Source organism: Hermetia illucens, chromosome 4 (genome assembly GCF_905115235.1).
Source record: "Hermetia illucens chromosome 4, iHerIll2.2.curated.20191125, whole genome shotgun sequence".
Classification (NCBI taxonomy): Eukaryota; Metazoa; Arthropoda; class Insecta; order Diptera; family Stratiomyidae; genus Hermetia; species Hermetia illucens.
Genome location: NC_051852.1, coordinates 73,343,974 through 73,368,232, shown reverse-complemented (window position 1 = coordinate 73,368,232; position 24,259 = coordinate 73,343,974). Strand labels below are relative to the sequence as shown.

The window sequence follows — 24,259 nt, the reverse complement described above, 5'->3', positions numbered from 1 at the left end:
ATTCTCCCCAAGTGAGTTTTTCACTTGAGTGCGAAAGTCATCAGCTTTGCCCACACTGGATCTTTTCAGCTCGAACATGAGATCTCCTTTCTGGGTTCTTCGGATTCTGTTCACATTTCCGCTCAGATCTTTTAGGTCGGGATCTGCTTTGACCTTTTTGAGTATTTCCGCGTAGGACAGATTGCCCTTACTGGAGATAACAATCGCATCTGGACGAGTTCGCGCTTTTGCTTTTCGTTTCGCTTTTTTGTTGGTAACTTTAGTCCATCCATCGTTTTCGTTCGTTTTGGGCTTCGCAACGCTGGTCGAGTTTCTTACATTCGCTGTACACTTTCCTTCTTCTGAGCTGTTGGTGCTGGTTTTCAGAATGTCCTGCCCACCTTTTTTTCTCTTAGGCGCCTGCTGATTATTTATAGGATCCCCCTCTTTTCCACGTACTCTTTTATTTCGTTGTGATTCGATAATAGTACGGTTAGGCGCAACTTGTGTCGCTTGTGATATTGTTGGTAAAGCGGGGTTCGGCGTATCCTTATTATTCTTTTCCTCCATCTGCGATCTATTATAGGCTCTAATAGCCCTAACCATATTCTTTATGGCTTGGTGCACATTGTGCTTGTCCTTGAAAATTCAGACAGCTCAACTATTCTTGCCTCAAGCTGGGTGAAGGGTAATTCCTCCGGATCGGGACTCTGCTCCCTATAAGCCCCGGCAGGGTTACTCCTTTCATCGTCTTTGGTATTGGTGGAGATCTCAAAGTTGACGAACTTCTTCTGAATGGATCTCTTCCTTGTTCCTGGAGCACCGCCTGCTGTTGCGCATCTTGAACATATGCGGTGGGTGTTATGACAGTTTTTGTCATCCAACGATCTATCTGCCATCTTTGCTTGTTCTTGTTACTGGTGTTCTCGGTAGGGTCGTACTTGGCTTGAACACTTCCTTCTCCATTTTCAAATCACTTGTAACATTATATGCCAAGGTGGCCAAGTTGTCCACCACCGAGGCACTGCGGTCGAGGGGATATCGACGACCGGGAGCCGCTTGCTCACTCCCAAAAGCCGCCGGTACAGGGGTTCCGAGCCCCTGCATCGTAAGTTTACTCCTTCTCTCGTCTTCCATGGTGGTTTTATGCTCTGGGTATCCTTCCCATAGCCATTTTGGTCCACGCACCAGAGATGAGCAAACACTAGCCCATGCACAGTCAGAAAAGAAAAGTGCATGAACACATTTTACACATTTTACATTTACACATTAATAGGTATGTCCCAATCCGCCAGCTGGGGTCGCGCCTGATGGGAGATCTGGCCACTCCTCACAGGGTTTACTGTCTGTCTGTCCGTCTGTCTGTCTATTTGTCCGTCACACGCATTTTTCTCGGAGACGGTTATAGCGATGCAGTGAGTTACATCCTTTTACGTTGAATTTAAGGAAGGGTCCCCATACGTGCAAACGAGGGGTGTAAAATTTTTTAAAATTAAAAAAATGTGGTACAAAGGTGGGAACTATTAACGCTCACACATGCAGTGAGTTACATCCTTTTACTTTGAATTTAAGGAAGGGTCCCCATACATGCAAAAGGGAGGCGTAACATTTTTTTTCATCAAATACAGTCATGTGTGGTATCAAATGAAGGATCTCGGTTAGTACTTTTCGAAGTCGGTCTTACTTTTGATATTTGTTTGGGAGTGCGGAGGGTTGAAAGTGATCATTTCTTTAAGGGAGCCATTCACAGAAACTACCAAACCGAAAAATCTGAAAGAAATCAGAAGGCTGCCACTATATGGTGCCTGAGCTCCGAAATACCTTCCAAACCGATATCTGCTCAAATAAAGTTAACAATAGTATATTACTATCATCAACATCAACGGCGCAACAACCGGTATCCAGACTAGGCCTTAATAAGGAACTGCAGACATCCCGGTTTTGCGCCGAGGTCCACCAATTCGATATCCCTAAAAGCTGTCTGGCGTCCTGGCCTACGAGGCAGGGTCTGCCTCGTCTTCTTTTTCTACCATAGATATTGCCCTTATAGACTTTCTGGGCTGGATCATCCTCATCCATACGGATTAAGTGACCCGCCCACCGCAACCTATTGAGCCGGTTTTTATCCACAACCGGACGGTCGTGGTATCGCTCAACACGTAATATACGCATATACAATATTATATGAGAATATCCACTTTCGGGTGATATTGTCATTCAAAATGTTGAATTTCTAAAGAAGTGACAACTTTGAGCTATTATAACTTTGTTAGTAATAGTGTGATTTCCACCGCGATTTGGTAGGATCAAACTCTACATTGTCTACATTGTTGCATTGCTCGGAGTAATAAGATGAACTTAAGTGGGTTCTGCAGCCAATTACTAAAAATTATAGTAATATACTATTATTACCTTTATTGGAAGGGATATTGGTATGGAAGGTATTTCGTAGTCTAGGCACCATGTAGTGGCAGCCTCTTGATTTTTCCAGATTTTCCGGTTGTGCGGGTTTTGAGAATTGCCCCGTTAAAAAAATGATCAATTTCGATATCGCCATCCTCCATCGCCGCCTGTTCAGGTTTAAACTAGATACCTCACCCGATTTTCCAAACTGTGATGGAGTTCCTGAGGCCTGAGCATGTATTCTTCCACTGTCCAAGGTTTGTGGAGGAAAGGAAGAATTTAGAGGAGACTATATGAAAGGTGCTCGTACCAGATTCTCTATGGTCGTATCTATCCAGAGCAAACTGGAAAAGGCAGGGGAGACTAGAAAAGCGCGGTTACATACGCCGCGTAGAGATGAAAGGGGACCAAGTTAAAGTGGACTGACTCCGCCCCATGATGTAATACGGTACGATGGTTCCATGGGGGTTGGGGGGGAGTCGAGGGTGGTTTTAGTGGGTAAGAATCCCACCAGGCCAGCGTCTTTTGAAGATTTCCACCTTATCAAAAAAAAAAAAATAAAGACAGACAGTAAACCGATTTTAATAAGGTTTTGTTTTACACAAAACCTGAAAAACAACGAAGGTACTGTGTAGATGCCCAATACTCCACTAACAGTGATCAAGAACATTAATATGGAATAAGGACGGTGAGAAAACGACGATCGGTCTATGAACATTCCCCGGATACCGAAAGAGGATCTCGCACTTTGTATTATGTAATCTTGTCTTGCTCTGCACCCTCGAATTTCCGTGATTTCTTGAATATCGCTGGACATAGGCTTCATTCACGACAATCAAACCAGTAAAAGGCAAAATATTTCGTCCACTGAGTAATGATGCTTCCTCTGTACAAACGATTAGGCTATTAGTGAATAAATTGAAAATATCAAAAAATGCAAAAATTTAAATAAATGTAAAGGAGGCCCCTTATCAAAACCGTAATAACACTTACGTGTGAAAAGAGATGAACTGGTTTATAACAAACTATTGTAGAATTAGAATAAAGATCGAAGACCGAGAAGATCAAGAACCGCTTTTTTCCCTTCAGGATTTGCGCGTGTCACTTCTGTTGACCAGTTTGCTATTGTTTTGTCTGGTATTAATAGACAACCCACGTGATCCTTCTGGCTTTAGTTAGAATGACGCGAAACTGATCGTGTGAATGCAAGGAATCACTAATGAACGGAGCAGACTGTCGAATATTTTCTACATTTTTAAACAAATTCTATCAGACTGGTCAAACGTGGATTGACTGATACAAAACTAACGGTGGATTTAGTGATGGTAAGCTATTGCCAGACTGATCGTGTAAAAAATCCCAAGAATGTGAAGTAAAGACAATTTCGGGACCCCCGCTCAATCGACAATGGGGTACGAAGTTCGTTAATTTTTCAATGCGGGTTAACAGTTTTCAAGGTCATGCTTCATATTAAACGGGATGCAAGGAGCACACTATGCAATGTAAAGCGCTTCGCGGTATCTCCTGCTCCGCTAGGAGAAGGGTTAGTGGTGTGGTATATCTTTGAAGTCATATGTAGTTCACGCAGTGATTTATCTTCAGAGTCTGCTCCTCCGTGTGGAAAACCTACTTACATGGAAGTAACATAATATACGCGATCCGTGCCAGAAGCGATTCACCTCACATTTGTTCAGCAAGTCAATGCTCAGTAAAGCAACAGAAAAGCCGCACTACTATCATATATTATATTGTATTTACTCAAGTGGCGGATAATGTGAGATTTGAAACTGAACACATGAATGTGATCTGACTATATGTCACCTTGGCGAGTATGTTGTTTGCCATTGAGATAATTCCGTCTACATTACTTTTGAGGCTGTTAGCTTTGAAGCACGCTGCCATTGTTTATTCAAGTATTTGATAAGTTTCAATATCCACTATCACAATCTTATCTCCCCCGTCTGTTCTCTAATCAGCTGAGTAGCAGCCAGCTCAAGTGTGCCGTCTAGTCTAGCCTGTGTGTAACTAATGCATCAGCTGTTTCCTGGCCCTAAACGGGGAGTAATGGTAACGACTGTCGCGGGTGCTGAGATTTCCCCATAGCTTTTATCACTACCTCATTCGGAATTCACTACCTTCCACGGTCTTGATCTGATGGGGACGCAGATGCACTCCGGCGTAGAGGCTTCATGCAACAGACTGTCAGGAATTGGTTTAGTCGATGCTTTTCTCTGGCGAGAGTTATCATATTTAAATATAAACGCATCCGTGTATGCATTAGAACGTTCAGTGTTTCATGGTGAAGTACGTTTGCGCAATTAAACGCGTGCATTTGGCGGTCAGTGTCGGTTGGTAGTGCATGTGCGCAAATAATTTACTGTACATGCATCTGAAATTGCATGCCACTAGAAAGGCAACGGATAAATTTAATATTAGTGCAGTGTAAACTTTCCTAGTGCTTTTCTTCATTGCGGAAAACTTTCCCGTTTCCGAGGACACTTCTAGTTCAAGGTAGTGTGCAATTATTTTAAATAATAATAATAATAATTCACTGAAAATATTCACGGATATTCTTAATTATCTAATGAAATACAGTTTACATAATGGTGAATATTAGATAATTTCAAAACGGAACTTATTTAATTCATTGTTCCCAAAATTATTGATATTCGTTTGTGTACGCCTGGTTGCAGTGCATGCTATTTTATCTAGGAGTACTTAGATCCAAAGTATGAAGTATCTCTTTCTAGTTGTCACGTATGGCTTATTTTAACTAATTTTCTAGATGCAGTTTGTATGCCTCGTTGGTATAAGGTTATTTGAATGACAATAAGCCATATCTGAACTTGAGCACACTCAGTAACGATAACAATAATATGACCAATTTCGAAACTGCCTTTCTGCTGCCAAATAGAGCAGGGTTTGCTTCAAATGCAATAGGCTGTTACGTGAACTGAAGGCGATAACATTGGAAATAGTATTTGATGCATCGCGGCGATGTTGTAATTCTTGTCAGTTCCAAGGAAATTTTTTGTGATTGCAGAATAACTTTGAGGTAGCAGGTACCATATTGGCTGTTCGCTATTCTCTTTATTTGGAGTTCCAAGCTTTTGCAATAAATTTAAATCAAAGTTAAAAATCAAATGAGGCTAACAAAAGTTCACCAATGAAGTAAAGAGAAAAGTGTATTTTAATTTGGCAAAAGTATAAGTCCATACGTCATTAAATTCAGCAAAGTTTGAGGCCCAAATCCACGATTGTCGATTACGTGATTCCTTTTATCTCATGCAAAAGTCTGTAGCAATTTTTTTTTCTCTTTTGATAACTTACAGTTATGGAATGTGATGAGAATATGTGCGGTATTGAGCAGGCTGCAGTTTTTACCGCCATATGTAACGCATTTTCAGAAAAACTTGCACTAATGTTATTTAAATTGAAATGTCATATACCGCACGGTAAAATGCTGAAGTGAATAAAGTCTAGGAAAATGATACTGTATTTGTTGCGTCACATTTTCGTGCCCGGGAACATATTCCACTTTATCTTGTCTGAAGCGTCAATAAAAGGAAAGATACTATCTACAGGTTTTCGCGGGTAACACCTCCTAGCTGCCTCATGCGATCACGAACGTTGGCTACATGTGCTTGATAATAAGATGATTAAGGGGTCTTTCCACCCAAAAAATTAATTTTTGTTTTAACTTATTTTGGAAGGAAATGCCATTTTGGAACGAAATAAAAATTTTAAAATTAGTTATCTATTATATAACAAGTTGGGAAACTGGAAGATGAGCGCTTTAGGTATGAAAGGTTTTGTTTGCTTCTTGTGTGAGTATATTTGAGTGTGGAACTATCCCATTTGTACGTAGCCCGTTAAGAATATGCATTTAGCATGTCCGATTTAGTACTTCGGGTTGCAAATTTACACGGTAAAGGCAACTTTCAGCTACTGTAACTTTGTTACTAATAGTATGATTTTGATCAAATTTGGAGATAATATGCTTCATATTATATTTTGTACTACTATAACTCTGACATAAACTTAAGGGGGCTTTACTCAATTTTCCCAAAAATATAATCAAACCAGAATAATATAATAGTATAGAGGCAGCTTCATGATTTTTTTCAGATTTTTCGGTTGGGTAGTTTCTGAGAATGGGTTCGTTAAATAAATCATCACTTTGCACTCCTCCCACTCCCCGCCTTTTTAACAAATCTCAAAACTAACACCGGCTTCGAAAAGTACTAATCAAGACCTTTCATTTGATACCCCACATGACTATATTTGGTAAAAAAAAATTTTACGTCGTCTTCAGTTGGCGGGACCTCCAACTCGCCGATGTTCTGGTTGTTTAGTAGCTCATCAAAGTACTCAACCCATCGCTCCAATATGCCCATTCTGTCGGAAATCAGATTTAGTGTATAGGGCTTCATCCTGCTGACTTGTTGGTAAAACTTGCGCGCCTGGTGCGGTTGCTCCCTGTACTTTTCTAGTTCGCATCTACCGAAACCAAGTAGTACGGCGCCCGAGATGCACAGTGCAACTCCAAGCATAATGTCATAATTAACGAGAATAATTGACATGTTTGTGAAATTCCAAAGTCTCATATTTGAAGAAGTCACTTTTTCTCAGCCCTTTTGTGTAAAATAAAATTTTATTGAAATCGGTTTACTAACTGTCTTTCACATATACTTTTCTCCAAACTGGCTACACTGATTTAACCGAAATTACGTGTACATATAGGAATACCACGCATATAGTGAATGACAAAAGTTTACGTGCAGTTTAAAGAGAGCGCTCCAAAGATGCAAAAGGTGGATAGAAAAAATTTTTTTCTCACTAAATATACGCTTCTGCGGTATCAAGTGAAGGGTCTCAATTAATACCTTCTCAAGAAGTTTTTGACGTAAATTGCACAATTGGTGAGTGAGGGGTGGAAATGTGCCAATTTAAAGTGAGATAGGACTCAATCTTGGAAACTACCCAAACCAAAAATCCGAAAAAAATATCAAGGCGATGCACCTATATGAAAACTAAGCCTCAAAATATGCTCAAATAAACTTAATAAATGGTGTACTACCAGCTAATTGAAACTGATCGAAAAATCCCTCTTAGGAGGAGCAAATATAAAAGCTAAGAGGATAGTATCGTGCATAATACTACACAGTTTCATAGAAATCCGTATTAAAGTTCATTAAAGTGACAGAAGTTCAAACTTTCAATTTATTGCATCTTGCAAATGTCTTATTTGATGTCTTAATCAACGAGAATAATTGACTTTTGTCTTCTTCTTAGCCTTTGTCTAGTTCAAAAGTTGGATCGGCGCATCGTGATTGGTTTCGCGGTTTTGTTCTGTCAAACGTTTTATCTGGATGTAGTCGCGAGTGAAATTCTAAAGTTCCATATGTGAAAAAGCTACTTTTTCACAGCCCTTTTCAAGGTTTTTGTGTAAAACAAAACCGTATTAAAATCGTTTTATTATCTGTCACACATTTTTCTTAGAAACTGCTATACCGATTGGCACCAAATTTGGTGAGAATGTGGGAACTATGAACACCCACGCATGCAGAGAGCTACATTGTTCCAATTGGAAATGGAAATTCCACCGAATTTAAGCAAGTGACCATTTTTTGCACGGACCCATTTTCAAAACCTACCCACCCAAAAAATCTAAAAAAAAATCACGGAGCTTTCACTATACCGTGTCTAGGCTCCGAAACACTCTCCATACGGATATGTTGTCAGTTAATGATAGTATATTACTATAATTTTCAGTAATCGACTGCAAAAGTTTCCTTAATATAGGCATGATCTTTCAAAGTTTATCGGAAATCGCATTTTTACTAACAAAGTTATGATAAGTCAAATTTCTCCTTTTAGTACAAATTCTTAGACTGTTAGTAGCATGCGGAAGTGAAAATTTTCACATAATATATGCATATACTTTTTGCGCTAGGTAGTGATGGGACAAATATCCATTTTTGATATTAGAAATACAAAAAATCTTTCATGCCTGAAGCATCCAGCTTCTGGTTTTCCGACTTGTTAAAGTTTCGTGTGAAACAAAACCTTATTAAACTCGATTCGATGTCTCTCTGTCACACCCGATTTACTCGGAAATCGCTGAACATATTGCCACGAAAGGGGAGTGCAAAATTTTTTTTTCTTGAATATAGTGATGTGGGTATTAAATGAAACGCCTCAATTAGTACTTTTCGGAAATGTTATTTCTGTTATCGGATGAAATACGGGGGAGTGAGAACCCCAAATGTATACTCAAAAAAGTGAAACAGGTCTCGTTCTCTGAGAACGAGACGAGATCTATCCAACCAAAAAATCTGAAAAAAAAATCACAGTGATGACTCAAACATCCCATTCCGATATCTGCTCAAATAGACTAAATAATAGCATATCACAATATTTTAGAAAATTACCCGGAAACTCCCATTAAGTGCATTCTAGAAGTACGCATCAGCATAATCATATCAGCATAATATTAGACATAATTTTGAAAAGTTTGAAAGCAATCCAATTATTTTTCAAAATTTTGAATTTCACGTGAATTTGTGTTCTAATACGTGTATGACGTCATCATCGTATAAAGTGAACTCATCTGACCGGCGGAGTGGGATTTTGGGGACATATCGAAAAATATTCTGAATTTTTAGTTGTGTGCGAAATGAAAAATTGCATAGATAGTTTCTCACACAAGATGAACACTAAACCTTTATACCCGAAGCGTTGAGCTTCCGGTATTCCGAATTTTTTTCTATATAAAAAAAAATCAAAAAAACAGTCTAGAAATTTTTAGGTAGAAAAAAAGAAAGTCAAAGCTATCTGTGGAATGGGTGTCACTACTAGATTAAGAGGCATTCTGTCTGTATATAACATTTCTTGACAATTTCCTTTCTACTTAGGCGCTCCTTTAACTATTCAAGAATAACAATCTGATGATTACGTAAAACTGATGAGGGAGGACAAAATACATATTTGCATTTTACAGTAGGATTTTACGGTAGGACTATTTGCTTTTGAATCTTGTTCACTGGTGTCTTGATGTGAGTGGGGATTTCTGAAGTCAAGCTAATTTCTGTTAAAGTATTTTTAACACTTTTGCGGAACATTTTCAAGTTAACCTAGATAATAATAACAATCGTAAATAAATAAACAACCGGTATTCGGTCTAGACCTGCCTTAATAAGGAACTCCAGACATCCCGGTTTTGCACCAAGGTCCATCGATTCGCTATCCATAAAAGCTGTCTAGCGTCCTCATCTATGCCATCGCTCCATCTCAGGCAGGGTCTGCCTCGTCTCCTTTCTTCTACCATAGATATTGCCCTTACAGACTTTCCGGGCTGGATCATCCTCATCCATATGGATTAAATGACCGCCCACCGCAACCTGTTGAACCGGATTTTCTCCACGACCAGACGGTCGTGGTATCGCTCATAAATTTCGTCGCTATGTAGGCTACGGAATCGTCCATATTCATGTAGGGGGCCGAGGATTCTTCTTTTTAAAGCGGCTAAGAGTTCGCGGTTTTTTTTGTTAAGAACCCAAGTCTCCGAGGAATACGTAGGGAGTGGCAAGATCATAGTCTTGTACAGTACGAGCTTTGACCCTATGGTAAGACGTTTCGAGCGAAACAGTTTTTGTAAGCTGAAATAGGTGATGATGATGATGATGAATCTTCATTGTTTTCGTTTGACCAGTGCGATTCGATGTTGCTCCATCTTTCGGTTTTGGTTTTGGCGATGACGTTGCCACCATGCACTTCGACTTGCCTTTATTAACGTGCAGCCCGAGATCTCGCTGTGGATGAAGATAGACTGTACATCTCGGACTGTTTTCCCATGATGTCAATATCGTCAGCATAAGCCTGTAGTTGGGTGGACTTGAAGAGGATAGTGCCTCTCGCATTTACATCGACATCGCGAATCACTTTTTCCAAGGCCAGGTTAAAGAGGACGCATGATGGGGTATCCCTTGTCTTAGACCGTTGTTGATGTTGAATGGTGTCGAGAGTGATCCCGCTGGCCTCGCACATTGGTCACGCTCAGCCTAGACAGTTTTATTAATTTCGTTGAAATACCGTATTCTCTCATGGCCGTATATAGTTTTACACCGGCTATGCTGTCATAGGCGGCTTTGAAGTCGCTGAATAGATGGTGCAACTGATGTGCATATTCAAACAGTTTTTCCAACATTTGCCGCAGAGAGAAAATCTGATCTCTTGCTGATTTGCCTGAAGCGAAGCCCCTTTGGTATGGGCCAATGATGTTCTGGGCGTATGAGGCTAACCGGCCTAGCAAGATATCAGAGAATATTTTATAGATGGTACTCAGCAATGTAATACCTCTATAATTGCTGTACTGCGTTTTTATGTATGAGAGCATCAGTTGGTGAACCACTTGGTGTAATTATTTAACCAATTCTGCTGTAATTCCATCGGCTCCTGGCGACTTACGGTTTTTTCCCTGGTTGATTGCACGGACTGTTTCTTCTATGCTTGTTGGTGGCAGCATTTGTCCGTCGTCTTCAGTTGGCGGGACTTCCAACTCGCCGATATTTTGGTTATTAATTGAGCAATTCATCAAAATACTCAGCCCATCGCTCTTATATGCCCATTCTGTCGGACATCAAATTTTCCTCTTTGTCTCGGTCTTGTTGGCAGGATGAGCATCGAGGTATATAAGGCTTCATCCTGCTGACTTGTTGGTAAAACTTCCGTGCCTGGTGCGGTTGCTCCCTGTACTTTTCTAGTTCACAGACCTGTTGGTTCTCCCAGGCTTCCTTTTTTCGTGTGTGAAGTTGCTTCTCCGCTCGACGGAGTTCGTGATAAGTCTCTGTGCGTGCCCGCGTCCTTTGAGAATGCAACATTACCGTTGGTAGCTTATATTCATCGTCAAACCAGCCCTTCCGACTTTTCTTGCGGCTGGGGCAAGTATTTTTGTGGCCGTATCAATGGTAACGTTCTTCAGGTGGTTGTGGAGATCATTTGTTGATGCTTCATCTCTAGAGCGTTTGTTAGCTGCGGCTATTACGGCATCCATTTCCCCCTTATGTTACGGAGGGCGGTGTTGTGGATGGCTTCAGTATTCACTATCACCTGATTGTCACGTAGATACTTCACAAAAGTGTGATAGTAATATTTTGACTCGGCATTAAGATCTAGTTCGGATCACGAGCCAATTTCTAGTAGACACGTAGGTACGATTAGCGCACTATGCCCCAATTAAGGGAAAACGGAAGCCATACCAATATGCAAGGAAGGAAAATTAGAATCTTTTAATCTTTTTTAGGAAGTTTGAGAAATAAAGGTGGAATAGCTGCCACAAATTTTCGACTTGAGATGTTGGCTATGGCGTCGATTATAAATAATGCGTAAAGCAATTTCATAACCCAGTTCCCCATTGGTTGATAGCATTGACTCGAGATATTTGAATTGTTCAGTTCTGGGCAGATCATTGCCACTGACAGTGATAGTGGCTGTTTCATGGAGGCCGGCCGTCAAGAATTCTGTTTATTCAGATCTAATCTGAAACCGTGTTGTATGAGCTGATCATTCCATTTTTTGAACAAAATGCTCAAGATCAGTTTTGTTGTGAGACGCTAAGAGAACAGTGCATAAAACAGTGTATAGGGTGGTGAATATTGAATTTCCCTCTGTGACAGTATCCAAAACAAGAACAAAGGGGAGTGGCGCGGTTGCACTTCCTCGAATAATACCGACCAAGGCACGAAGCGGTTTTGATCTGCACGCCACACTTCGAATTTTCCTTTCTAGATTACGGTAGAGCAATAAAACCCAACGCACTAGATGCTGCCACAAAACATACCAAATGAGTTTGAGTGGCATTCGGTCAAACGCCTTCACTAGCAGTGTAATGTAGAAAGGACGATGCTCCTAACGATGTTTCTCCGTGAGTACAGCGCAGGTTGTAGTGTAGACATTTACCGCGAATTCGTTCAAAAATCTCAGCAATCGGATCGGACGGTAATTTGAACATTTCACTGGACTACCTTTTTCTTACTTAAGGTTTAGAGTAATACAAAATTTTGTTAAATTCGTTTACTGTGTGTCCGTTTATGTGTTCATCTGTCTGACTCTCTGTCATGCGCACTTTTCTCAGAAATGGCTGTACCGATTGACACCAAATTTTGTGAGAAGGGGGGAACTGTGAACGTCCACATATGTAGTGGAGTATATCATTCAACGTGGAACTTAAGGAAGTCCCCTAAATGCAAAGTGGGGTATCCAATGAAGATCTCGATCAGTACTTTTCAAAGCACTTCTGACGATTAGTGGAAAATGCCGGAATGCAGAGGTTGTGAAGTAGTGTTTTCTTTCACGGACCCATTCTCAGAGCTGCTCCAAATGCCGGCAATACTTACGGAAAAAGAGGATGAACAAATTCTTCCGTTGAAATCTGCTCAAAATATCCCCGCCAACTATCCGTTGCGACTCGTCGATCAGTAAGCAAAATACTGTTCTTGTCGTTAACGCAATATAATTGCCCGATATCCTATGTGTATTAGTGTCGGCTTTTTACAAGTCAATACAAACCTCTCTGGTCACCCCGAGTGTCCAGTTTCTTTGCTTCCCTATTGGCATTCTTGTGAATTTGCCAATTGGCCAGTATTTTATCATTGAGAAACTTATGGTAGAGGCACCTTTTCTCGTGGATATCGTACTATCATGGTTGATGCACCACTTATCAGGCTTGATACCCTCAAGGACTGCATAGGCCGCTTTTTGGTTCCATGTTTTAAGCTTGATTCCACGATTCTTTCATATTCGTAATAATCAGAAGTCGTATAAGTGAGATCATTTCTTCTCTTCCTTCACAAAATTGCCACCATTTAATACGCGGCGGGCTAGGGCTTTTCACTACGATGTTTTATCGATCGCTTGATTCGCAAGACAGCAATCAATTTGATCTCATAGATAACGGATTTACTGTCAGTAATAGTGATTCGATGTCGGCATCTTATGAGTCAATTTACGATTCACTACAACTACCAACCCAAATAGTAGATATAAGCAAAGAAGGCGCTTACCGGTTGTGGTATACGACAAATTTCAATGACCGTATGGAAAATCATCCTCGGAAATATTTTTTGAGTACCATTTGAAGACAAGGCCACCTAGTACCTAGTGTATCAAAAGCGCTACTTGGCCCCATCAGTAATCATCAAGGAAACGCCCTTTCACTACTCCTCTTTGCTTTTGTCATGGACACTGTCACACGGAACATCCAACGTCCAGCGTCGATGTTCTGATCTATGCAGATGGCGTTTTCCTAGCGTCTAATAGCAAAGCTGCCTCATACAGTACGAAGTCAGATTGAATCTTTATAAAATAAAATTTTTGACGACCAATCCCCATGAAACAAGAACAAACACTGTCAGCGGCAGTGACCTGTCCAGAACCGAGCGATTTAAATATCTCGAGTCAATGCTGTCAGCCAAGAACTGCATTAAGAAATTGCTTTATGCATTTGCGCAACCGGGATAAAGTGATGTTCCACAACTGGTATTCTTTGCGATCGACGTATCAATAAACGTCTCAAATCCAAAATTTACGCAGTGTGGCTCTGTATGGTTCTGACTGTTAGCCGACTATAAAAGACATTAATAGTATCTCGCGGTGATGGAGACGAAGATGGTGCATTGGACTAACGGTGTAACACGCCATGATCACATCGAAAATGAGGACATCCATGATCGATACGGGGTTGCATCGAAAAAATGCATGAGAGGCGTCTTCGATGGTATGGTCACGTAATTCACGTTAATTAGAATTCACTTGCAAAGATTGGTCTGAACATCGAAGCCGAAGGTAAACGACCAAAAGGCGAGCCGAAACAGCCGAACCCGTACGACTACATAAAAATGGCAAGTAAACAGAGCACGAGATAACTCGTAGTTGGCGTCCTAGAAAAGAACGCAGTCTACGAGTTAACTCGTAGTTTGCAGTCGACAAAAAGGAGTAAATCCTCGTCTAAACTATTCATTTTTGGTTTAAATTAGGAGGGGGGGAGGGGGTTAGTTACCCAAAGTTTAAATAAAATGAAATGGGTTGTGTAGATTATTTCTTTTATTGATTAAGAATTTGTTAAAAAAAACAAATGAAATATTTCATCTTTCGGTCGGTCTGCCACACATATTTTTCTCGGAGATGTTTTTATAAAGGAAATACACAAAAACCTTTCATACCCGAAGCGTCCAGCTTTCGGTCTCCCGACTTGTTTTAGTTGTTTGTGTATATGTGGGTAGTGTCCAATAGGATAGCCATGTGCGTACTTTACTACGAATGGTATTTACTTTACGTATATAGTGTGTGTGCTTTTATGTACGGAGTAAAGTGGAAACGCGTTAAGATGTGTTACATCAATCTGGATGAGCAAGGTTTGTTTATTTAGGATTAGTTTAATATTAAGTCTCTGATATGTATGTATGTATGTATATCTGGAGTCTACCAATTAATGAAAGAATATCTCGCGTTTTTAGCTATGTACGAGCGAAAAACCGTGCATGGGGAGCTCCTGACTTAAGATGAGCACAAAGTCTTTATACTCAAAGTGCCCAGTTTCCGGTATCCCGACTTGTTTTTCTGTAGCATTGAAGCGCTAAAACTAGTAGGGGTAGCTCCTCGTCTGAACTGGTTCTATTTAGGAGGTGGTTAGGTATCCAAAGTTTAAATAAAATTAAACTTCTTAACCAACAAGGTTAAAAATTTGGTAAAGACAAAAGGCTGTCGTACAGAAGGTCGCGGTTCAAATCTCGCTGCTGGCAGTGGGATTTGTACCGTGATTTGACGTCGGACACCAGCCGACTCAGCTGTGAATGAGTACCTGAGTCAAATCAGGGTAATAACCTCGGTCGAGTGCAATGCTGACCACATTGCCTCCTAGTGTACCGTTACGGCCTTGAATGAAGTGCTCTAACACACTTCAAGGCCCTGATCCAACATGGATTGTTGCGCCAACGATTATTATTATTAAAGACAAAAAAACAAATATAGTATTTCGGGTACCAATTGTCCGCGTCTTCAATTTCAGAAAAGAGAAAACATTGAAGGAAAGAAATAATCTTGCCAGCGCTTTTAATTTTATTTACTCATTTTTACTCAAAATTTATGAGAAATATTCAATGCTACTAAAGCTACTCATTAGGAAGTACTTACAACACTAGATCCTCTTGGCAAATAGCTTTCTGTGTCCCAAAGTTTTAAAATTAACCTTTTTCAAGAATTTCTAAACCAGGTTAAGTTTTAGTATGCGCCCTTGATAATTTATAAATAAAATCAAGCTGTTTTGTGGGTTTGCGAATATTCCATGAAAAGCAAAAAATATTGGATTTGCCTTGAACCACAATTGTTCAACTTATCATTATCATATCAAATTTTATCTAAATTGTTGATAGAGGTTAAAATTGAAATGTGACACTCATTTGGCAGTCATCCTCAATTGTCAAATCCAGAACGATGTACTTATCTGATCTCAATTTCCCAGCTGATATAATTAACAAAATAATAGTACATTAATGGAGTAAATGTCTGACTACTGAGCTGAGTAAATATGTGATAACATTTTGTGGAAAGTTTTTATGAGGCGGCGTTATCATCATTGCAAATGAGAATTCCATGATTCATTCTGTTTGGATTTGAATATATTTTATTGTTGACAAGAAACAGGCAGTCAACCCATGAACATTAGACATAGATTACGAAAACATTGTTATCGGCATCACTGAAATTATCATCATTGAGAAACTGATCATCTAACTTCAAAAATACTCTACTTGAAGTATATTTAATCGCGGCTGGTATTTTATATCACGTGGTCACTCCTTTCAAATTTCATGTTAATGAGTAAACTCTACCATTAGCAGGGCAAACTTGAAACAAGTCGGGAAACCGGAAGCTGGACGCTTCAGGTACGAAAGGTTTTGTGTATTTCTTAGTACGTGGCATGTAATATATGCATATATTACGTGAGAATATCCACTTTCGGATGATATTGACATTCACAGTCTTGAATTTGCAAAGAAGCGACAACTTTGACGTATTATAACTTTGTTAGTAATAGCGCGATTTCCACCAAGCTTCGTACGATCATGCTCTATGTTATACTCTATATTGTTGTGAAATGTCGTGGTGCTAGGATGAACTTAAGGGGGGTTTTGCAGCCAATTACTAAAAATTATAGTAATGTACTATTATTAACTTTATTTGTGCAGATATTATCATGGAAGGTATTTCGGAGCCTAGGCACCATATAGTGGCAGCCTCTTGATTTTTTTCAGATTTTTCGGTTTGGTAGTTTTTGAGAATGGCCCCCTTAAAGGAATGATCACTTTCAACCCCCCGCACTCCCCACGTTTCTAACAAATGCCAAAACTAAGACCGGCTTCGAAAAGTACTAACCGAGACCTTTAATTTGATACCCCACATGACTATATCTGATGAAAAAAAAATTTACACCCCCCTTTTGCATGTATGGGGACCCCCTTAAATTCGTCGTAAAAGGATGTAACTCACTGTATGCGTGAGCGTTCACAGTTCCCACCTTTCTACCAAATTTGGAGTCAATCGCTACAGCCGTCTCCGAGAAAAATACGTGTGACCGACAGACAGACAGACAGACAGACAGTAAACCGATTTTATGATAATAAGGTTTTGTGTTTACACAAAACCTTAAAAAGGGCCAAACAAGGCATTACTTTAAGTTAAAAAACGTAAAAATTGACTGACGGTTTCGTCCAGGGCAGAGTCAACTCATCAGACGCTGCGTCACCTGTGCCCTGGGAGCAGCGTGACGGAAAGTAACGACAGATGGTAATTGCCCCATTTATATATAATCGCAAACACGTAATGGGTACGAATTTTATGCAAGTCAAAGGTTCGTTGAATTTGGTTTTAACAAGCTCTATCACAGAAGACAATATAGGAGACGAAAATCAAAAGTAAAAGCGGAACTAGAAATCTCCCGGGTGCTATCTTTTGGTCCCATGAAAATCCAGTGTTTGCCTAGAGAATTTTCTCTCCTCTTAGTTCTTTACTTCCAAACGTCTATGTTTAAATTCAGTCTTTGCGATTAATAATCTTTTCCGGCCCTTCCGATAGTTTTCGCTCCCCCCATTCAACCGGGGACGGTTTCAGGAACGATATGAAGGGTCCCCAGATTACTCATCGGATATTCTGGGTCCAGGTGAAGTAAGATAGTAGAACTCTCCCTCACGCAACAATGTGCTTTTGTATTCTGGAACGTCCCGGACTGAAAAGTTCCTTCTCGTTAAAGAGCATCACAATTGTACTACTACTAATACTATGACATGTAGCAACGGAAACTCCCGATATAGTAAAGAGGGAATCTTTCTACGAACAATTATCTCCAGTTAAGGAGAGGCTTCCTAAAGGTAACATGTGATATGAAGGTGCGTTGAATAAAACGATCACACCGCGCCGATGCGGTTGATACTACTTGAATTTGTGACGCTCAGCAGTGTTGCTCTACCACATCTTCGTTTTGTTTTCTTGTGACGGACTTCTTTGGACAACCTCTTTTTCCAAGTTGTTTGCGAATGGCAGAACTATCTACAGTTCAAGCACCGCAGATGAGGTCCCTGCTTATGTATATACATATATAGTTAAAACAGAAGCCTACGAACCCTCTTCCCGCCCAACTGGATGGAATTTAGATACAGCCTGGCTCCCACACCTTAAATTTCATGCGAGGCCTTCTCCGAAATAGCCATACCTTCATAACTGAAGTTCACGCTGAAGTAGCCCTTCAAAATTTACATGAAGCCCTGTAAACGCTCGATCGATGTATGGAGATGCAAGAAGCTGTCATCCTTTCAACCTGTGTTCCCGTTCGGTAACAGTCTGACCTGGTTAGCTCTGGTGTAGTTTAATATTGTTTCCTATTTACATATGTCTCTGTTGTTGAAAACCAAGGCATCAGTGCTTGCGACAATCGGCAATACTTTTTCGTACATTCGCAAACACTTTGCGTTGAAACATTATCGGTGTGATATGGGATTATATATATATATATAGTTAAAAAAAGCCCACGGACCTTCTTCCCGCCCAACCGGACCGAGGGGCGACCAACCTAAGGATGGGCTGAAGGCAACATCCAAAGGCCCGCATCACAGCGATGATGCGTTTTATCGCAAAGTGTGTGCGACCATGCGAAAATGTATTGCTACATCCCGATTGTCGCAAACACTTCAGCCAATGATGCGGTGGTTCTACCCTACAGAGACATAGATTTTGAATCTACATATATAGATATATATCCCTGACAGGTTTATCCTCACCTGAGTTGCAAACGCAGAGCTGCATGCCACCAGGCGCGTGTCATGGGTTGCGGATAATGACATGACCCACCGGGTCAGCTACGAATATCGCAAGTTAACCTTGTAAATAAGTAGCCGCGGACAAGCAGAACGTTTCCCTTTGTGTTCATCCTCTTTTACCGATTCTTCCCATTCAGGGGGAGTAAACCTCCTGAACAAATCCGTAATCCGGGGTGAAGGAATCGACGCGCCTATCGGATGAATTGCAGTGATGTTACACTGTATTTCAGCGGCTCCCCTCCAAATACCTTCCCTACCTTTGGGGGTAACCATGGGACGTTGCAACATTGGGGGCTCTGTTGCAGGGTTGACTGCCTCCCCAACACTCGTGGGAACAAAATTGGGGATAATTTTTCAGGGACACGAAGACAGTACCCAACACGGTTGAGGGTCGTTCAACAACACCAGAGCGGCTCTTCGCCCTTGGATGTTTTGGCGGTTATGCCATTAACCACCAGGGACGGAAGACCTAGGCGTCGTATGGTTTGGACGAGCCAACTTAACGAATTTATCGTCCGCGCCTATTACCTTGTCACGGATTTAGAACGGAATCCATCAGGGTACAGACACCGACTCCATGACGCGTTCATAACCCGCTTCCCGGAACTAAATCATGTTCCGGAGGAGAACGTTGTCAATCAATACCGGGTGATAGTGAAAAATAATCGAGTTGCCCTACCAACTAGGCAACAAATATTCCAAGAGGTTTCACTTGAGCTCGGTCTGGAGTCACCAACTTACCGGACTGAACAAAGCAGCAATACGAATACTCCACTTATAAGGCACTCCATGAACCCAGTAATCAGGAGAAGCTTAGTGACTGGGGATGTCGACTCAATTTATGATGAGACTTTGACCGCATTCCAGGTCGCATTCACAGAATATGCTGAAGTTTACTTCGGCAGCTACTAACATCATTGCTGCCGTTGACAGAATTTTGGCTGATCGTTTGGCAAGCGAGATTACTGCTACAGAAGTTCACAGCCTGATCTACGTTGCAGCTACCACGGTTACTCGTCTCCATAATCAACATCTTAGAGCGAATAACAGAGGTATGCGCAGAAGGACTTTACCGTTCTGGGTATTCGACTCAACAAAAGAGTTGAAAAGTTGAGAAAAGAGATTGGTCGTGTCACGCAAGCACTTCTTGGAAATCCATCGCCAAGAGTGCACAGATGCGTTGCGAACATCATTGGAAACTACCATCTGTCCAATGATATGCCAATCGAAGAAATCCTCGAGGTGCTGAAGCAGAAACTTGCGATATGCTCTAATCGCATCCGTAGGTATCAAAAAAGCTTTCAGCGAAGGACAGACAACACATTGTTCTTCCAGAACCAACGGAGATTCTACAAAAATCTCACCAGCTCAGGTAGGGAAAGTAACCTCGATCTGGATCAGCCAGAAAACTTCTGGAGAAGTGTTTGGAGCGAATCCAGCCGTTGCAATTTAGAAGCAGCGTGGCTCCCACACCTTATGCGTTCATGCGAGGCCCTCCCCGAAATGACCATGCCTGACGTAACTGAAATCGACGTAGAAGCAGCTCTTGACAAGGCAGGTAACTGGAAGGCGCCAGGAGTTGACAAGATTCACAACTTTTGGCTGAAGCGGTTCAAGAGCACTCACAGGATATTGGCAAATCAATTTAATCAGATGATTGCCGATCCTGATTTAGTTCCACAATTTTTCACCAAGGGGATATCTTTCCTCATCCCCAAGAAACAGGGTGCCTCTCGCCCTTCAAAATGTCGACCAATTACTTGTCTTCCAACCATCTACAAGGTCTTCACTTCAGTTCTGTGCGCGAACATCTTAAAACATTTTGATGTTCATAAATTAATAGCTGAGGAGTAAAAAAGATGCGCAAAAGGCTTCCGAGGTTGCAAAGAACAGCTTATAATCGATACGGTCGCTGTAAAGCAGGCTGTCCATCAGAAACGAAATATCTCGACAGCCTACATCGATTATACATCTGCCTTTGACTCCATATCACATTCGTGGTTACTACAAGTGTTACGCTTGTATAAAATCAACCCGAATGTGGTTCTTCTCCTCAGAACAGTGATGAAGAATTGGAGCACGAAGCTATCGGTATCCTCACAAACATCAGGCGAGATACCAATCAGACGTGGCATTTTCCAAGGCGACTCTCTAAGCCCACTGTGGTTTTGTTTGGCTTTGGATCCGCTATCCCATCTTTTGCGTGAAAGCAAATGCTGGTTCCAAGTCAAGCATGTACATTAATGTACATTGACGACATCAAATTGTATGCCAAAGACGAGAACCAACTTCGTTCTTTGCTGGACATCACCATCCAGTTCAGCAGGGATATCGGCATGCAGTTGGGTTTGGAGAAATATCGCATAAAAACAATTGTTCGGGGAAAACACACGGACAACGAAGGATACAGCCAAAATAACATCCGAATTGAGGGTATGGATTCGGACGACGTGTACAGATACCTCGGCATATTGCAAGCAACAACACCCGCTGTGGCAATTATGAAATCTAAGTTTCTGGGGGAATTTGAATGGCGTCTGGATCTTGTCCTTAAAACTGAGCTGTACGGGAAAAATAAAATCATGGCAATCAACACCTTCGCCATTCCCGTCCTTCTATATACTTTCGGTGTGATACAGTGGAGTAATATGGATTTAGAATCTGTCAATAGACGGGTAAGGGTAGTTCTGGCAAACAACAACATGCACAATAGAGCTGCCGAAAAATTGAGGATCACTATACCACGTCATCAGGGAGGAAGGTGGACTACAATCAAGTGCATTCTGTTCGTGAGGTTTTCTATGAGAAACAATCCTCTAGCCAAATACATCAGGCTACCGTCATGGCAGATAATAAATTATCTCCTTTGAACTTGAGAAGCAGAGAATGGAATTCCATGTCGAATGTTACTTCAGGCCAACAGAAGATCGACATGTGGAAAGAGAAACCCATTCACGGAGGTCATATGAAAAACATCGAAGCCTCCAACAAATGGTTGACTAATGGTGCACTTTTCTATGAGATCGAAGCATTCCTAACTTCAATTCAGGATGCTTCGCTCCCAACAAAAAATTGTAAACGGTACATTCTTCACGACTCCTCAATCACCAACTCCAGTTGTAGGTTATGCAACTGTGAGGAGGAGACCATCCAGTACATAACATCTGCGCCCAGGATGTTGAGCAGTGCCGAGTACACCAATCGTCATAACTCCGTTTGCAGGATTCTCCATCAAAACCTTGTGTTGAAGTATAACTTAGTGGCAACCTACCATCCTTACTATAAGTATACTCCGCAGAGAACCTTGGAAAATGATCGGGTCAAACTACTGTGGGATCACACTATTGCCACCGACCACAGTGTTAATCATAACATACCCGATCTAGTTCTACTTCTGAAGGAAGAACGAGCGTGCTTTATAATCGATGTAGCCGTACCGTTGGACCGGAACACTGTTGAAAAACAGCACGAAAAAATCCCCCTACGGCCCCTTGGTAGACGATATGAAGCAGACTTGGAGACTACAAAAGATCGAAGTAGTCCCAGTGGTAATTACAGTGACGGAATTAGTCCCGCAGAACTTACATAAAGTGCTGAAAACGCTCGCTCTTAGGGCTGGACTATACATGGAGATGCAAAAAGCGGTTATCCTTGCAACCTGTGCTATAGTCCGAAGAGTCCCTCCCGGTAACAATCTGACCTAATGGGTTTCAGTCTTGATCCGCACTGTCTTCGATTCAAGATCCATGTCGTAGCGTAGAACCACCGCGTCATAGGCTGAAGTGTTTGCGACAATCGGGATGTAGCAATATATTTTCGTGTTGTCGCACACACTTTGCGTTAAAACGCACCATCGCTGTGATGCGGGCCTTTGAATGTTGCCTTCAGCCCATCCTTAGGTTGGTCGCCCCTCGGTTCGGTTGGGCGGGAAGAGGGTCCGTGGGCAAATGCGATCTATGATTTCGAAATCGCTATTATTTGCGGCAGCTTCTGCTTCTCTGACCCAGCCTTATAATATTTATTTTAAGCGGTATCCGAACTAGAGTGCGCCACTTTCACCCCCACTTGCAGCGATCAAAAGAGCTTTTAATCCCTTCCGTTAATCGATCCGCTTCCACGATTTTGCAGTCAGCCAGGTTTTATGACGCACTTGGGGAGTTGACCGACTTATCAACATTCTCAGGTGGAGTATTTAAGACATCTGCTGTCGGATCAGCAAAATAATTTTCCACTTTTTCATTGGAAATTGAAGGAGTGCTTAGTCCGCATCGGCTTGATAATGAACCCGACCGCTTGAACACCCAAGCTACTCACAAAAATTGACTGAAGGTTTCGTCCAGGAGATAGGCAATTCACTAGACGTTGCCTCACTTCTGCCCTGGGAGCAGTGCGATTGAAAGTAGCGACAGGTGGTGATCGCTCTATTTATATACAGGGTGCCGCGTTTATCATGGTACAAATTTTACTACCACTCATTTGAGGAAAATTGGTTCATGGAATAGTCATTCTATCTTTTACCACTAGAGAATTATAGAATTATTATTTTCCACTCTCTAAATAATAATGCCAGACTTGATACCATTTTCGGAACTACATGAAAATTTTATAAATGGATAGTTTTTCAATTGCAAGGTCACATCTTTGAAGATATAAATTTCAAAGAAATTTCAAAATCAATTTTTTTAAGTTTCCAAATGACATGTAGGCTTAATTAGGGAAAATTTAGGAATATTAGAGGTCTTAATATGGAAAAAATTCACTTAAATATGTTAGTTTTAAATGCGAACAATGGAAAATTAATGCGCCAAAACACTAGAATTGTCATATTTTAGTGAATTTGCTCCATATTATTACCACGTTTTCTCCAATTTAAAGCGTAATATTCCTAAACTTTTCCTAAACTATCATTTTTACATATCATCTGAAAGCTGATCGATGGTATTATTACGAAATTCACCCCAACGAGAATTCAATTACCAAGATCGATGGTAAGCGACCAAAAGGCCGACTGAAACAAAGGTGGTTTGATACGCTGGATGGAGATTTGAAAGCTTCGGGACTGCATCTAGACCTTCTATAGAACAAAATGGCGCAATCGATCACGATGAGCCAACCTCGCTTGTTAATGGAACAAAGGCTAAAGAAAAAGAAGAAGTATGTCACCTTTACGAAGCCTCCTCTGAACTGCGTTTAATTGCTCGTAGGAACCATCCTTCTCCACTATATCAGAAGGCTCAAGGGAGCGCCCATTGTGGTAGCCATCAGAAACAACCCGACACTGAATTCGCGTCTGCTACCACATTGTCGTAAGAAGGAGAAGAGTACTTTTCAGAATCCCGCCATCTTACTTAAAAAATCGATTTTGAAATATTCAAGTGAGATCAATCTTATATTCAAACCTAAACATGTCACGTTTGCGATTATAAATTAAAGATGGTGCAACTGATGTCCGTATTCTAACAGTTTTTCCATTGCTTGCCGCAGAGAGACAATCTGATCTGTTGCTG

General features: G+C 41.1%; 1 protein-coding gene across 1 annotated transcript in view; it reads left to right on the top strand.

The window, feature by feature from the left end:
- The first annotated feature begins 4,354 nt into the window (after positions 1-4,354).
- Positions 4,355-24,259, top strand: part of LOC119654243 (UDP-glycosyltransferase UGT5) — an 82,876-nt gene continuing 62,971 nt past the window's right edge. The window contains exon 1 of the mRNA XM_038059485.1: positions 4,355-4,893. The gene's annotated coding sequence lies outside the window, so the exon portion shown is untranslated. The remainder of the gene's footprint in view (positions 4,894-24,259) is intronic.